The sequence below is a fragment of the Loxodonta africana genome, chromosome 4 (assembly GCF_030014295.1).
Source record: "Loxodonta africana isolate mLoxAfr1 chromosome 4, mLoxAfr1.hap2, whole genome shotgun sequence".
In the NCBI taxonomy this organism is placed as follows: Eukaryota; Metazoa; Chordata; class Mammalia; order Proboscidea; family Elephantidae; genus Loxodonta; species Loxodonta africana.
This window is the reverse complement of record NC_087345.1, coordinates 106,309,403-106,325,552: the sequence shown is the minus strand read 5'-3', so window position 1 is coordinate 106,325,552 and position 16,150 is coordinate 106,309,403. Positions and strand designations below refer to the sequence as shown.

Here is a 16,150-nt window from a genome sequence, read left to right as displayed (position 1 = left end):
TTGGGGCTCTTCCAGGAGGCTTCTTCTGGGTTAGCTAAGTATAATTTGTTTAAGAGTTCTATTTCTCTGACTCATTCTTAATAACATTAGTAAAGTTTGAAAATTCAGTCATTGAAGGGAGGAATCCAGGGGAAGAAAGGAAAGGTTTTTCTTTTTTCCTTTCCTTTCTGGTGTGGACAAAACTAAGAAATTCCATATTTACAACTAATCCTTTTCTAGTGCTACTTGCATGGAGTACTGCTTTGTTAAAACAACAACAACAAAAAATCCTTAGCATCCTATTTTGTTTTGGCAAAGAAAGTTAAAGGGAGTGGATATTACTTGTTTTTCCCTGAAAAGATAACAATGTAGAGACAGGCATCAATTTGTTTTTAAATGTTATTATTATTAAGCCACTGTGGTTTTCTGGAATATTCTAAAGGGCATATTAATGAGAAATTGACTCTTTCAAGTAGGAATGAAATTCTATTCTGTGGTAGAAATTTAACCATGTGACAGGAAATTTCTGCTAAAAATATTTTTACAAACTGAAATGGGTTTATTTCATGTAGCTGTTTCCACATTGTTTCTGCAGGGGCATAAACCTGCTAAACAAGATGAACTGAGCCTTTGATCTGTATGCCATCATTGTCACTAAGATTTTCTTCCTTGTGATTTCACCCTTTCCTTCTGTGGGTCTCAGGGGGCATGCACTGTGAGGGCCCGAGGGGTGGGGTTGGTCATAGGACTGCAGCAGGGAGGCTGAGGCAAGCCCTGGCCCTGCTGCAGCTGCACAGCCCTGGCTGGCTCTGTACCATGAACACTCCTGCACATCCCTGCCCCTGCCCTCTCCAACATCCAGGCAGAAGCCTGGGTTATGTTGCAGGGTTTCCACAACCCGTGCACCATGTTTGGAATTCCAGGGGTCTCTTCATGACTTACATCGTACTCTGAATATGAAATTTTAAAAAAAGAGGAAATGTGACAAAAGGGAAGAATTTTCTCTCTCCATCAGTGGAAGTTCCTTTTTCTTGAAGTAGCTTCTGTCCCTTCTCATTCCATCATCAAGCAATTAAAGGTGACTGGAATGAATCAGTATTTAAGGTTGTAGTCATATCGCATTCCTCCTGGGAGGCAATTCTCAAGTGGAGAGGGGACTACTACTAGAAAAGGAAGACGATGAAGTTTGGAGAGGTCTCTGTTGATAAATACACAGAAATCGTTCTTGTCTTCTACTTTCTGCTCTAAACGGACAACTCCCTGTAGTGAGTGGCCACTACAACCATGTGGTTTTGGAAGTTCCTTTTAAGGTTTCTAAACTAAAGACTAATGTAGTACTTCCTACCCATTCTACTGGGTTATTTTATCACTATTAGGTCAACTAAGAACATGTTTAAGTATACATCTTTAGTACATATGTTGTTTGTAAAACTTTTGTATTTTTATAATGACTTGGAGGAAGTTTCTTTTTTAAATCTTATGCCTGTAGGCAAACCCTTTTCTCATGAAAATTGAAATGTGAAAAATAGAGAATGAATGAACTCAATAGGAACTATTTTGATATTCTTTGGATCAATGGTAATTTGGTTTTCATTTAATATGTATTCAAGTGGTTAAGTGGTTTAAGTGCTATGGTTGCTAACCAAAAGGTCAGCTGTTTGAATCCACCAGGTGCTCCTTGGAAACTCTCTGGGGCAGTTCTATTCTGTCCTATCAGGTCACTATGAGTAGGCATCGACTCGACAGCAACGGGTTTTTTTTTTTAATGTGACTTAAGTTGTCATGAAAGATTAAGATTTAAACTTAACCAGCTCTCCTCAGATGCTAGAAGGATATCCACTCAAAAAATAAAAAGGCCTTTTCTTAGGTACTTATAGACCCATCCATCCCAACCTCCTTTCAGATCCACCCTCTGATAATTGTCTTGTACTCTCTGTGCCCCTTCTTTTCTGTAATATAGGGAGCTAATTTTTACTGGTCTGAAAAATATTTTAAACCTCTTCATCCTTGTTTAAGTGTGTCCTCTGACTTATCCCCACCCCCACGGCAGTCCTTGCTAAGCCTTGACTAGATCAGGATTTTTGTTTTTGTTTGTCCCCCCGTGTTAACTGACCCAGCATCTATAGTTGGCAGAAGGAAAACAGCTATAAAAGTTGGTCATGCTACACGGTGATTATTAAAACCTGTCCTGGGGGAAACAATTCTTGCCCACATTAGAAGACAAATACAGACAAGAATTTTTTTTTTTTAATTCAAGTAAAAACACTGTTTCAGTGTGGCCCAGATTTCTCCATGTCTGCATGTAACAACTATTCTTTCTTATGTTTAGGCCAAAAACTTCAGTCTTCTTGAATCTCTTTTGTCATAAACACACCCAGTCTGTCAACAAATTCTGCTTCAAAACATGTCAAGTTCTGACCATGCCTCATCACCTGTACTGCTATTACCCTGGTTCAAGCCACGCTCAGCTTCTCCCTGGATCATTCCAACAACGTGTGATCTAACCTAAAAAAAAAAAAAAAAAAAAGGCAAAAACTAGTTGTCCTGGAGTTGAGGGGTGTAACCTACACCACCTGAAGTCTATTCTTACCCAGCAGCTTGAGTGATCCTCAAGGGGGAGAGAGCGTTGTCTCTCCACCACCCACAGCCCTTAAATGAGTTCGCATCTCTCAAAACAAAAGCCTCTGTTCTTTCAGTGAAGTGCATGGCCCTATCTGATCTAGCCCCAACCCCTACCCTATTAACTCTATGAGCACAACACCAAATATGCCCCCTGCGCCATGTAGCCCTGGTGGCATGGTAATTAAGAGATCAGCTGCCAACCAAGAGGTTGGCAGTTCGAGATTCTCCAGGTGCTCCTTGGAAACCCGATGGAGCAGGTCTACTCTGTCCTATAGGGTCGCTATGAATTGGAATCAACTTGTATGGCAATGGGTTTGGTTTCTTTTTTTTTTTTTAAATAGCTGTGTAGTTTTTCTTCTCTTTGAACACATCAAGTATGCACATACCCTAGTATTTCTGCAGTTTACCCTCTGCCTAGAACGCTAATCTCCCACTTACTTACATGCCTAATCACTGTCATCAGTGAGGCCTTTCTATTTTTTTTTTTAATTCTAAATGCTTTATTTTTACATTTATTTATTGTGCTTTAGGTGAAAGTTTACAAATCAAGGCAGTCTCTCATACAAAAAGCCACACACACCCTGCCATGCAGTCCCAGCTGCTCTCCCCCTAATGAGACAGCACATTCCTTCTCTCCACCCTGTATTCCCCGTGTCCATTCAACCAGCTCCTGTCCCCCCTTCCTTCTCATCTTGCCACCAGACAGGAATCACCCACATAGTCTCATGTGTCTACTTGAGCCACGAAGTTCACTTCTCACCATCATCATCATCTATCTTATATTTCAGGCCAATCCCTGTCTGTAGAGTTGGTTTCAGGAATGGTTCCAATCTTGGGCCATCAAAGGGTCTGGGGACCATGACTGTCCGGATCCCAGCAGTCTCAGTCAGACCATTAAGCCTGATCTTTTTATGAGAATTTAAGATCTGCATCCCACTGTTCTTCTGCTCCATTAGGGATTCTCTGTTGTGTTCCCTGTCAGGGCAGTCATCAGTGGTAGCCAGGCTCCATCTAGTTCTTCAGGTCTCAGGCTGAAGGAGTTTCTGGCTTATGTGGCCCTTTCTGTCCCTTGGGCTCATATTTACCTTGTGTCTTTGGTGTTCTTTCCTTTGCTCCAGGTGGGTTGAGACCAATTTATGCATCTTAGATGGCCACTTGCTAGCATTTAAGACCCCAGACGAGTGAGGCCTTTCTTGACCTCCTTGAAAATTATAGCTGCCACTTACCTGACAGCACTCTCTATCTCCCTTACGCAGCTTTATTTTTTTCCTCTTAGCACTTTTTACCATTTAGCATGTTACATAACTGCCTTTTTTTGTGTTGTTGACTGCAATATCTCTAACCTAGAAAAGTGACTGATATATACTGGGTGCTTCAATAATATTTGTTCAGTGGGTTAATATGTTTCTAATATTCATAAGCCCTTTTTTGTTAGGGAATCTAAAGCTAAATGAGCAAGGATATAAGAGAAGTTAACAAATTGTAAATATTTGCAAAATTCTCTTTTTCCTGTCCTCAATTCTTTTTTCTGTAGTAAATATCCTTGCTTGCTAGCTTCTGGTCTCTCCCCTGTGAAGCAGAATCTGAGTAATAAATTTCTTCATTTTGGTAGTCTGAGAGGCTAGGCTGATTTATATTATTAAAAAACTGAGACAGTAAATGGAGGAGGGGATGGTTAGTGAGACTAGAACTTATGGATGGGCTCGATAAATAGTGTTGGATGAATGAATTAATGGACTGTGTTGGGAGAGAGGGAAGAGATGGGGAATCTTTAGAGTGTGAGACAAAGAAATTTGGGGAGCAGTTTGTCTGCATGGAGAAAATTGTGATGAGACAGAAAGAAAATATTTAAGATGTTTTGCTCTTTTAAATACATACTCTTTTTCTTTGAAGTTGTTTTAAGAGATAAGTATAGATTTAAATTTCTTTCTATTGTACTTTATTATGGATACTGTTTCTTCAAATAGATTTTACTTAAACTAGGCCACATGAAGCCCCGTTTATATTATGGTTATTTAAATGTAATACATAATTAGATTTACTATCACACCTTTGTTTCCCAACTGACTTATGACAAGGATAAAAACTCAAAGAAATTATTATAAGATTGTATATATTTTTATGTGATATATAGAGTAATTATTCGCCATCTGAAGCTAGTGTTCACATGTAAAAAAGTTTACACTTAGGGTATCTCTTTTTTTTTTTTTTTTACTTTACAAAACGTCTGCTTTTGCTCCTCCAGCGTTTAGGCACTTTACTCTTTGAAACACTTCTGTAGGGAGGAGTTAAGTAAGGAAAGAAGATAGAATAAAATGTAACAATGCAGAAATTTTTCCTCTTATTCTTGGCAGATTTTGATTTGAAGGGGTAGAGAACCAGTGCATGGGCTAAAGCGTGAGGATTATTTGTGTATTCATGCATAATGCGTAATCCAAAATTCATCTGGATAATTGGAAATTGACCTGCATTTTAAAATCTCTAACTAGTAGTTAATATTTATGAATTGTTATTTGCTATATGATAATGTATGTGATCTGAATAATAATGATACACTATTATATTGCATGACTTCTTAGAAACATGGAATCTGTTTTGACTATGGAATCTATTTTAACTATAATATATACAGTGCTTGAAAAGTACTTTTCGTGTGTGTGTGTGTGATCTTCTTGATATAAACCTAAGCCCCCTAATAATTACTTAAGTGGAGTTCAGTATTGGTGGCATATCACCAGTGTTTCTTCTTTAACATTACCCAGTAATTTTTTTCCTTGATTTATTTTCATCAGAGTTGCTTATTTAGATGTGAAATAGCAAATTAGTGAATAAAAGTATTGAGCAAAGAAGATACTTTGGGTACCTCTGTAGTCTAAAATTGACAACTTATTTAGATATAAGACAATGGTAATAACATGCTTATTGTTAGGTGCCGTTGAGTCGATTCCAACTCATAGCGACCCCATGTGATAGTAGATCTGCTCCATAGGGTTTTCAAGGCTATAATCTTTACAGGAGCAGATCGCCAAGTCTTTTCTCCTGTGGAGCCACTGGGTGGGTTTGAACCTCAAATCTTATAGTTAGCAGCTAGCGTTTAACCATTGTACCTCAAGGACTATATAACTAGTTTCACTAGACTAAATCCAAAGTTTTTATTATATTATGTTGCCCTCAAAAAGTTCAAGTCTTTCTCGCCTATTACCAAAACCCGTTGCCATCGAGTCGATTCTGATTCATATCTACCCTACAGGACAGAGTAGAACTGCCGCATATGGTTTCCAAGGAGCACCTGGTGCATTCAAACTGCTAACCTTTTGCTTAGTAGTGGTAGCTCTTAACTACCGCACCACCAGTGTTTACTTCTCCCCCCATTAGATATCTTTAAAACAGTAACTGCATGACAAATGTCATAGTAGAGGTACAAAATACATGTTTAGAGAATAGAAAAAAGAGAACTAGTAGAGTCAAGGAAATTTCCTCAAAAAAGGTGACATTTGAAGTAGATATCAATGAATGAATAGGCGTATTGAAAGTCTATCCACTAAAGGAACAACATATGCAAAAGAAAAATGAGAAAGAGGTATGAAAAGAGTATAAAAGTTGAGAAAAGGAAAACACAAGAACGTGGCTAGAGCATTAGGCGCATGGCTATGAGTGGATGGAGATGACGCTCTGATTGGTAGCCAGATTCTGATGGTGAAGGGTTGGTCCCTTTGGCAAACTAGAGTTTTGCTTTTTTTTTTTCCTGTGAGCCTTGCAGTCCCATTACAGGATTTTGAGCAAAGAAATAGCAAGATTGGTTTCATTATCAAATGAATAAGACAGTTAAACTTTTTCTTCGTAGGAATAATCATATTAGATGTAGCCAAACATGACTTCAGTAATGTGCTTTTAAAATTCAGAACCAGAAAAGTGGTTATCATTGACGAATTGGCTTGTTTTTTTCCTCCTAGCTTCCTTTCTGCCTCAGCCAGAAAAAATTTTGGAAATAATAAATAAGCAAGTTAAGTATTTGCTTTTTGAATTTTGCATGATGGAAACAATCCCTTGCACTGTTACAAGCTTAACACACAATGCTATTGTGCTTCTGGCCAAGGGGAAAAAACGGGAGCCTGCTGGTCTGATGCCATAGCAGGGAGTGAGGACAGCAAATACTAAACTTTTTTTTTTTTTTTTTTTGCCATTTTAACCATTTAATACTTAGTAAGCTGTTAAATATTTAAACTTTCAGTTACATGGGATTTTTATTAGTGTTTGTCTTAAAAGAGATAGTATCAAAATAAAGAGGAGAGTTGGGATAGATTAGAGGCTGTCATCGAGCCTATTTTTAGAGTCCTCTAATGTGCCAGAAACTCGACGGCACTGGGTAATGTGTCAGGTGTATTTTCAAAAATTGCCAACAAATAGATTTTTATCACCCACATCCAACTACCTGTGTACCTAAGCAATGAGACTGGAGCAGTAAAGCATTTCTCTGATTTAAAGGGAAGTTAAGTAACATTCCTATGGTCACAAAGTAATAATCATGTCAAAATTTTGACCTTTCAACCTCTAATTTTACTAACCTACTCTGTTCTCTCCTAGGGGAAAAAAAAAACGTACTTCCCAGATAAACATAGCCTTGCTTCTCACAGCAGTCCTGGTGGGTCCTGACCTGGGACTCCCGTAGATGCATTTAAAATAGTAGCTTCTGGGGTGAAGGACTGGCTGGTCCTAAGGAGCTTTTTTTCCTTCTTGGTAGAGCTCATTTTACTCAGTACTGCCATGAAGCTAAATTGAGGTTTAAAAACGAAGTCAATGAACACTGTCGGTAACTGCAAGACAGAGTGAGCACAGTGGGCTGAGAGGTAGAAGTCAGCAGATAATTTTAAGTAGGCAACATAAAGTAGGCAGAAGGTTACAGAAATTAGTTCACAGAAATAGTATAAAGCCGGGATGTTTTACCTGCTGGAATTCAGGTTCAGAGAAAACAAGTTTGGAAAAGCAAACAAAAAAAAAAGGTACAAAATTCATGGAAATCAGTAACATCTGGAAGGATGTGCATATAAAAAAGATGTATTTTTCCTATTGTGAAGAGAAACGGAAGTTCATTCTTGGTTACTTGTCATTGAGATAATTGAAACAATGCTCTTTGGTTTTAACTGCATCTTTGACAAGCCTTATGAAACATTGACCAGTTTGATTTTCTTTTTCTCTATGGACCTGTACATAATTTGTTGTGAATAAGTGGAAAATAGTTTGGCAGTGTGGGTAGAAAGAAGAGGAAGAGCCAAGATTCTGGTTAATTTATAAACCGGACATCTTGAATAAATAAGTTCACTATTAAAAAAATTACTGGGCTGGGGGCTGTGGGGACCATGATCTCGGGGAAATACCTAGCTCAACGGGCATGATATCGTTTATGAAGAATATGTTCTACATTTCTACTTTGGTGAGTAGCATCTGGGGTCTTAAAAGCCTGAGAGCAGCCATCTAGGATACTTCATTGGTCTCACCCCTTCGGGAGCAAGGAAGAATGAAGAAAACTAAAGACACAGGGGAAAGATTAGTCCAGAGGACTAATGGACCACATCTACCGTGGCCTCCAGCAGACTGAGTCCAGTAAAACAAGATGATATCCGGCTACCACCACAGACTGCTCTGACAGGGATCACAATAGGGGGTTCCCGAAAGAGCTGGAGAAAATTGTAGAACAAAATTCTGACTCAAAAAGAAAGACCAGACTTGCTGGCCTGACAGAGGCTGGAGAAACCCTGAGAATATGGCCCCCGACACCCTTTCAGCTCAGTAATGAGGTCACTCCTGAGGCTCACCCTTCAGCCAAAGATTAAACAGGGCCATGGAATAAAACAAGATTAAAGGGGCGCACCAGCCCTGGGGCAGGGACTGGAAGGTAGGAGGGAACAGGAAAGCTGGCAGTAGGGAACCCAGGGTTGAGAAGGGAGAATGTTGACATGTCGTGGGGTTGTTAACCAATGTTATGGAACAATATGTGTACTAAATGTTTGATGAGAAACTAGTTCTGTAAACCTTCATCTGAAGTACAATTTAAAAAAAAAAAAACAAAAAACCCCATTGCCTTCAAGTCAATTCCGACTCATACCAACCTGGTAGGTAGGACAGAGTAGAATTGCCCCATAGGGTTTCCAAGGCTGTAAATCTTCAGGAAGCAGACTGACATATCTTTCTCGTCCAGAGCAGCCAGTGGGTTCCCGAGTAGGCTATAACTCTTAGCAAAAACCCCACTTTGGGCCTTCAAGTTCCTTTCTTTCATCTGTTTTTCTTTCAAAGTTTATGAAGTCAATAAAATTTTTTGATTTTATTGCTTCAGAAGTCTCCCCTTTCATAGCAGAGCTTTTCATGCCCTCCATCAGCAGGAAATAATCTCCTTCTTTTGATTTTCAGGAGCCCTGGTAGCACAGTGGTTAAGAGCCCCAGCTTTTAACCAAGAGGGTTGGCAATTTGAGTCCACCAGCCGCTCCTTAGAAATCCTATGGGGGCAATTCTCTTCTGTCCTATAGTGTTGCTATGAGTCAGAATCAGCTCAGTGGCAATGGGTTTTTGAGTTTGATTCTTAAGACTCCTGATGGGTGGCTTTTTATATAAACTGATAGGGTGTGTAGATTTTTTTCAGTTGTTGTGTGTCATTGAGTTGATTCTGACTTATAGTACCCCTGTATGACAGAGTAGGACTGCCTCATAGTTTTCTTAGGCTGTGATCTTTCTGGGAGCAAATCATCAGGCCTTTTCTCCCATGGAGCCTGCTGGATGTTTGAACCACCAACCTTTTGGAGGTTTGAGTCCACCTAGAGGCACTTTGGAAGAAAGGCCTGGTGATCTACTTCAGCAAAATCAGTCATTGAAAACCCTATGGAGCACATTTCTACTCTGACACACACGGGGTCGCCATGAGTCAGAGTTGACTCCATAACAGCTGGTTTGGGTTTTACATCCAAAAAGGGATGTAAAATTTGTGGTATGCAAATTTTATAACCACTTCCAGGAGAAGAAAAGTTCCTTTGGAGATTTTCTATGTTTACTAAATTGTGTGCCTCCATGGCTGTTAGATCGTGGGATATATTGCAGGTGAGAAGAAGAGTAAAGTGGAGAGAATGGAGAGAAAATGGACTGGCAGAATTATAGGTGATTTCATCTGATTTTTTAAGCCAAGGACCATTCCAGTTTTAGACTCAATGCATAGAGCTCAAGTATCCTGGGCCCTGGCTCTGAAGGTCCTTTGGTGGTGAGTGTTTAGTGTGATTGTGCAGCCTCAAAGCCAGGACCTGCAGGGTCAGTTCCAACAGCGTGAGCAAGTTGAAGTTTCAGTTCATGATTTAAGAGATGGGGTCATGAGGGCAGCCAAGATGATTACTGGAAAGTCAAGAGGAGGTGCTGTGGAGCAACGGAGGTAGGTAAGTGTGGAGTAGCCAAGGCAGTGGCTATCAGGAACACGGGAAGGAATACGTAGGGGAGCTTTTCCCAAAATGTGTTCCAAGGCATGCTAGCTTTGAGGGATGCTGACTTGTAATACTGTATGGTGGAAATGTTTCCTGAACAAACACTGGGTTCAAAGTTGAGCAGGTTTCTCTACTGTAGGACTTCTCAGAGCTTCTGATATCCCCACAATATCTGAGTATCCAAGATGAAGCTGTAAAATTTGGCAGGTCACAAATATTTCACATAGAATCGCCGGGGTTCTTTGGGAGTGGAGGAGATGAGGGGTCCTCTTGGCAGAGTAGTGTTTCATGGAACACATTTTGGCAAAAATTGTCCTAGGGCCTAGATGCCGTGACTATTGCTGGAGGCTTTTTCACCTGGACTCATTTCTGTGGAATTCTGAAAGAACCTTCAACCACCCAAAAGATTTCTCCAGGCTCTCATAAAGTGCTCTTTTTTTCCCTCTGTAACCTAATTACTTGACTGACATTTGTTGCTGCTATTAATACAATTAAGGAAATCAGTCCTTCTCAGAGGAAGGAGAACAAGTGCCTTAACTCATAATTACTGAAAACAAAAACTGACAAATTTGTCAGAGCCCGTGTGCCTTTGGCCCTGTATAGGACAAATAAGCTTTTTATTTTCCCCTCCTTTAAAATGTTAATAAAATGATATGTTAAAGAAAGTCCCAGGAGGAGTGTATCTAAGAACCTTAATCATGAGCTTGGAAAGTGAGGGTAAGCAGAGTGTTTAATGAATGCCAGGGCAGGTTGTGCACCCTGGACAGTCTCCCCACCACCACCATCAACAACAAAACAGTTGCCATTGAGTCGATTCTAACACATGGCAGTCCCATGTGTGTCAGAATAGAACTCTGCTCCCTAGGGTTTTCAATGGCTGATTTTTCAACAGCAGATCTCCAGGCCATTCTTCCGAGGCACCTCTGGGTGGACTTGAACCTCCAACTTTTCTGTTAGCAACCGAGCACATTAACTCTTTGCACCACCCAGGGACAGTCTCACAGGCTCCAGAAACTCTTCCCACACAAAACTATGTTCTTCTTGCATTCTTATTTAAAGGCACTGTTTCCCTGTCATGCTAGCCAGGAGCCTACACATCATCGTTTACTGTGCCCTGTCCCTGTCTTTCTACAGCCAGCCCCCCTGTTGATCCTTTCCCCTCAGTGTATCTCAAAGCCATTCCTTTTTTCTTCACCTCTGCCATTTGCCTTAGTTCAGGTTCTCACCATCTTGTGCAGGGACAGGGACAGTTTTTCCTAACTGCAGTTAGCAAGGGAATGGGGAAGAGGGCAGGTGTTTCAGATACGTAGGGAATCGTACGTATCTATTTCCTCCCTAAACCATGAATTACTTGAGGGTAGGGATTATGTCTTGTCTTCCTATCCCCAGTAATTAGCAGAGTACCTGACACTTTTAATTAGGGAGTTATCACTTGGTACATTTAATTAGGGAGAAAAAAGGGGGGAAAAAAAAAGGATAGAATAAAGTAGAAGCTTTTTGTACTCTTTTTGCAGTTGATCACTGGATAGTCTTAATTCTTTCAAACAGTTTGTAACTTTGGAGACATTAAGATGAGATCTATATAAATATTGAGTTGCTTTAAGTGACCAAAGGCACTTAAATGTGCTTTTCAGAATGATTGATGAGTTGTTAAAAGCCAGCAATTGTGATTAATATCAAATGCAGAAATGTTAAATGGAGGAAAAGTGAAAAAAGTTTTTATAATTCAGGGCATACATTTACAGTAACGGTAAAATGTGAAGAATAATGATTAAATCATTTGAGATTAGATTTATCTGCAGTCAGTTCTATGTTATATCAAATGTCAGGCATCCTTTTGTCATTACCGGTACTGTTATCATCTTTATTGAATAAGAGATTGATGTTTGAGGTACAAGGTCCATACACTTGTGAATAATTAGTTATGGTATTCCTTTGCAAGAGTGTTATTATTTATCCAGAATTTACCCAAAATGGGTATTGAGAATGGCAGAAAGTGGCAAAGGGATTGGGCTTCGAAGCAAGTGGCAGGTGCAGGGAATCTGAAAATTAAGCAGGCAAGAACAAGTGCTGGGTTGTAATAAATCAAAATGCAGGCAGTAGAGAGGGCAAATATGAGCAGACAGAGTAAGTAAAGGCATGGATGAGGCACAGAGGAGCAGGAGGTAAGGGCCTTAGAGTGGAGGGAGGAGAGACAGTCCAGATTACTCCCCTCACCTCATACAGCACTGAGTATTACACTAGTGAGAGGAATAGCAAGCACCTACATAAGCACTTACTGTGGACTAGCTATTGTTTTAATACTTTCACTGGAATTAATTAACTCATTTAATCCTCACAACAACTTTATAAGATAGACACTGTTGTGAATCCTATAAATCCTCTTTTGAAGACGAGAAAACTGAAGTACAGAGAAAGTAAGTCAAACACAGTAGATGTGGCAAAGCCAGGATTTGAACCTAGGCAAATGATAGTTATACAACAGAGGTGACCTGAAGAATGTTTAAATTGCTATAAGGGTATATTTAGTGTTTAATAATATACAATAACTAGTACAACTGGCATCCAAACAGCTGAGTGTCATGCTTCTAAGGATAAGGAAAGCTGCATGGGTGTGCGTCTATGTTACACCTGAGCTACCCTTTCAATACAGATGATCCTATCTGGGAAACTTAGATTATCAGGTCTGACTGCATATTAATATGCTTAGGGATATCAGGAGCCTTGGTGGTGCAGCAGTTAAGCCCTCGGCTGCTAACCAAAAGGTTGGCGGTTCGAACTTACGCATCCAGCTGTTTTCTTTGGGTTCTGGCAGTCTGCTTCTGTAAAGATTACAGCCTAGAAAACCCTACGAGACAGTCTTACTCTGTCACATGGGATCACTATAAGTTGGAACCAACTCAACAGCACCCAACAACAGCAGCAGAAATCTCATTAACATCAAAGCTCAAAACTGTTAAGAATCTTGGGGTCTGGCAAAACATGTGACCGCTTCAAAATTCAGTATTTATCTGATTGTATGGATGGGCAGCTTCCCAGGCCTATTTCTCATCACCAGCACCCCGTAACACAGTGAATTTTGATAAATCTACGATGACCTAATCTCTTCCACGTGGTTATCCTTAGAAATTGGTGTCACAATGAATTGGAAACAATTTTAAGATACAGAAAGCACAGCAGACTGTGAACCTCCTCCAGCTCAGGTTGGTGTCAGCCAGAATCACCCTAGGCAAGCAGGTACAAAGAAACACTTTGTAGTTGGTTGTGGTTTCTCTTTACTCCCTTTTTCTGCTCTAGTCAAGGTTACTGGCACAGAATAATTGGTGTGCTTTAAATGGCAGAAGTGTTCTGGAGCCCTGGCGGCACACTGGTTAACAGCTACAACTGCTAACCAAAAGGTTGGCGGTTTAAATCCACCAGCCACTCCTTGGAAACCATATTGGTGCAGCTCTACGCTATCCTGCAGGGTTGCTATGAGTTGGAATCCACTCAACAGTAACGGGTTGGTTTGGTTTTGTTTTTAAGCTTTCTGTAATCTTGACCAACACTCTCGGTTAAGCTTAGCTGAAAGGGGAACCTCCATCAGTGCCTGGTGGGGGTGGGAGGAGCTGTCTCCAATGCAGTGGGAAATTTAGTCTCTCTTTCTGATAACACCATGCCAAGGAACAGCAAAACACACTGACCAGGCTTTCGCCACTCCCCCGCCCTCTTCCCCACAAGCCAGGAAGTGTAATTAGACTCTGCTTTTTTTTTTTTTTTAGGAATTCTATTAATGTTTTTGGGGGGTTAAAATATATATATCTAACAAAACTTTGGCCAATTCGATAATTTTTACATGTATAATTCAGTAACATTGAATAATTTCATCATGTTCTGTAGCCATAACCACTACCCCTTTCCAAATTATTCCACCACCATTAACAGAAACTCAATGCTTCCTAAGCAGTGACTTCCCTTTTTCCGCCTCCCTGCTACACTTGGTAACCACTAATAAACTTTGGTATCTGTACATTTCCGTATTTCATATAAGTGAGGTCATACAATATTTGTCCTTTTATGACTGACTTATTTCACTCAGCATAATATTTTTTAAGGTTCATCCATGTTGTGGCATGCATTGAGGCTTCGTTTCTCTTATGACTGAGTAATATTCTGTTGGATGTATATACCACATTTTGTTTCCACCTTGGCTATTGTAAATAGTGCTGCTGTGAACGTTGGTGTACAGATTTCTGTTTGTGTCTTTTCAAGACTTTGTTCTTGAGCTATGTTATGCACTCAAATTTCTTCTGAATTCCTAGTTCCTTCTTGTTCTAATCATGCTGATAGATCCGTGCCACAGTTAAGCGTGCCACTTGGATATGCCTACCTGTAAACTTATTCAATGACAGCACAAACCCAGAAGTTGTCATAGAGTTCGCATTTAAGCAACACTTCTATGCACCTTACGATAAATGCTCACCCAGAAAGTGACGGAGCTTAAATTCTGACCCCTAGAGCCCAACTATGTATAAATTGTTGTGACGTGTAGCCTGCTACATCGCAGGCACTGTGGCCAGGGCCTCATCTGTAAACCCCTAACAAATCTAGCCAGATTATGTTTCAGTTCATAGTAGCAAAATGCTAACTTTAAGGAACCACAAACAAAAGCGTTCTTTAGAAATGTTTATTATTTTTCTTTTCATCCCTTTGGAGTAGTAAAAAGTTGTTTAGTAAATAATTATGGAGCATGTTTCTGGGAAAGCAAAATAAATTTTTCTAGTTAGTGAAATTATGAATATTTTTAAAAATTATTTTTTTTTTAGAGGCTGCACATTTTATTGCATACATACATTGTTGAATATACTTACAAAAAAAAAAGATATGTAAAATTTGCCCTTGTATACTCTGTTTTTACCATCTACCTGTGAGACCTTTAAAAATATTGAATGTCTACAATTAACTACTTTCCAGGTTTATAATGCATTCATAGCGATTTTGAACTCTAAAAACTTCAAGCCATCATGCATTACCTGACAGTATAACATTTTTTAATTTTAGGTAGTATTGGTGATGTGTCTAAAGCATTGGTAGCTTATGGTACATTTTACTTAGCAACTCTAGTAAATGTAAATAAAATTTCAAAATTATATATTTAATAAACTGAAATATTCAGCAGTTGCTGGATTTTATTATTTTGTGGCTGCTGGTTTTATTAAGATAAACATCTGAACATCTAGAAAGTTCCACAATTCCAGATGTTTACAAATCTGGATTTTAAAGATTATTATTTGGGTAAAACTTTTTTTTTTTTCCTGGATATTTAGGACTTATGTAGAAATAACCCTGGTGGCATAGCAGTTAAGTGCTACGGCTGCTGACCAAAGGGTCGGCAGTTCAAATCTACCAGGTGCTCCTTGGAAACTCTATGGGGCAGTTCTACTCTGTCCTATAGGGTTGCTATGAGTGGTAATCGACTCGATGGCACTGGGTTTGGTTTTGGTTTTTTGGTAGAAATAACTTTGAATGATTCAAAAGTTAGATAAAAAGGGAAATGTTGAAATTTCCTATACACTAGGCTTTAAAACAGCTCTGCATTCTCTTGTTGTCAGAAGTTGTCAAAATTTAGAAAACATTGTTCATGAAATAGAAACCAAGAGTGTACACAAATAGAGACTTGCCTAAGGCTTTTAGGATGCATTCATTCAACGAATATTTATAGAGCATGTGACAGGTGATATCCCTCAGATACATCAGTAAATACAACAAAAACATCACTGCCTTCCTGGAGCTTACATTCTAACCAGTGGCAAACCAAAAAAAACCAAACCCTTTGCTGCTGAGTGGATTTGGACTCAGAGCAACCTATGGGACAGAGGAGAACAGCCCCATAGGGTTTGCAAGGAGCAGCTGGTGGATTCAAACTGCCAACCTTTTGATTACCAGCCGTAGCTCTTAACCACTGTGTCACCAGGGCTTCATGTAGTATGTTAGAAGGTAATAACCAGTTGCCATCAAGTCAACACTGACTCATGGGGACTCCATCTGTGTCAGAGTAGAACTGTGCTGCATAGGGTTTTCAATGGCTGATGTTTTGGAAGTGGATTGCCAGG

General features: G+C 39.6%; 1 protein-coding gene across 7 annotated transcripts in view; it reads left to right on the top strand.

The window, feature by feature from the left end:
• Nucleotides 1-16,150, top strand: part of FGD4 (FYVE, RhoGEF and PH domain containing 4) — a 158,564-nt gene that overhangs the window by 47,902 nt on the left and 94,512 nt on the right. The window lies entirely within an intron of this gene.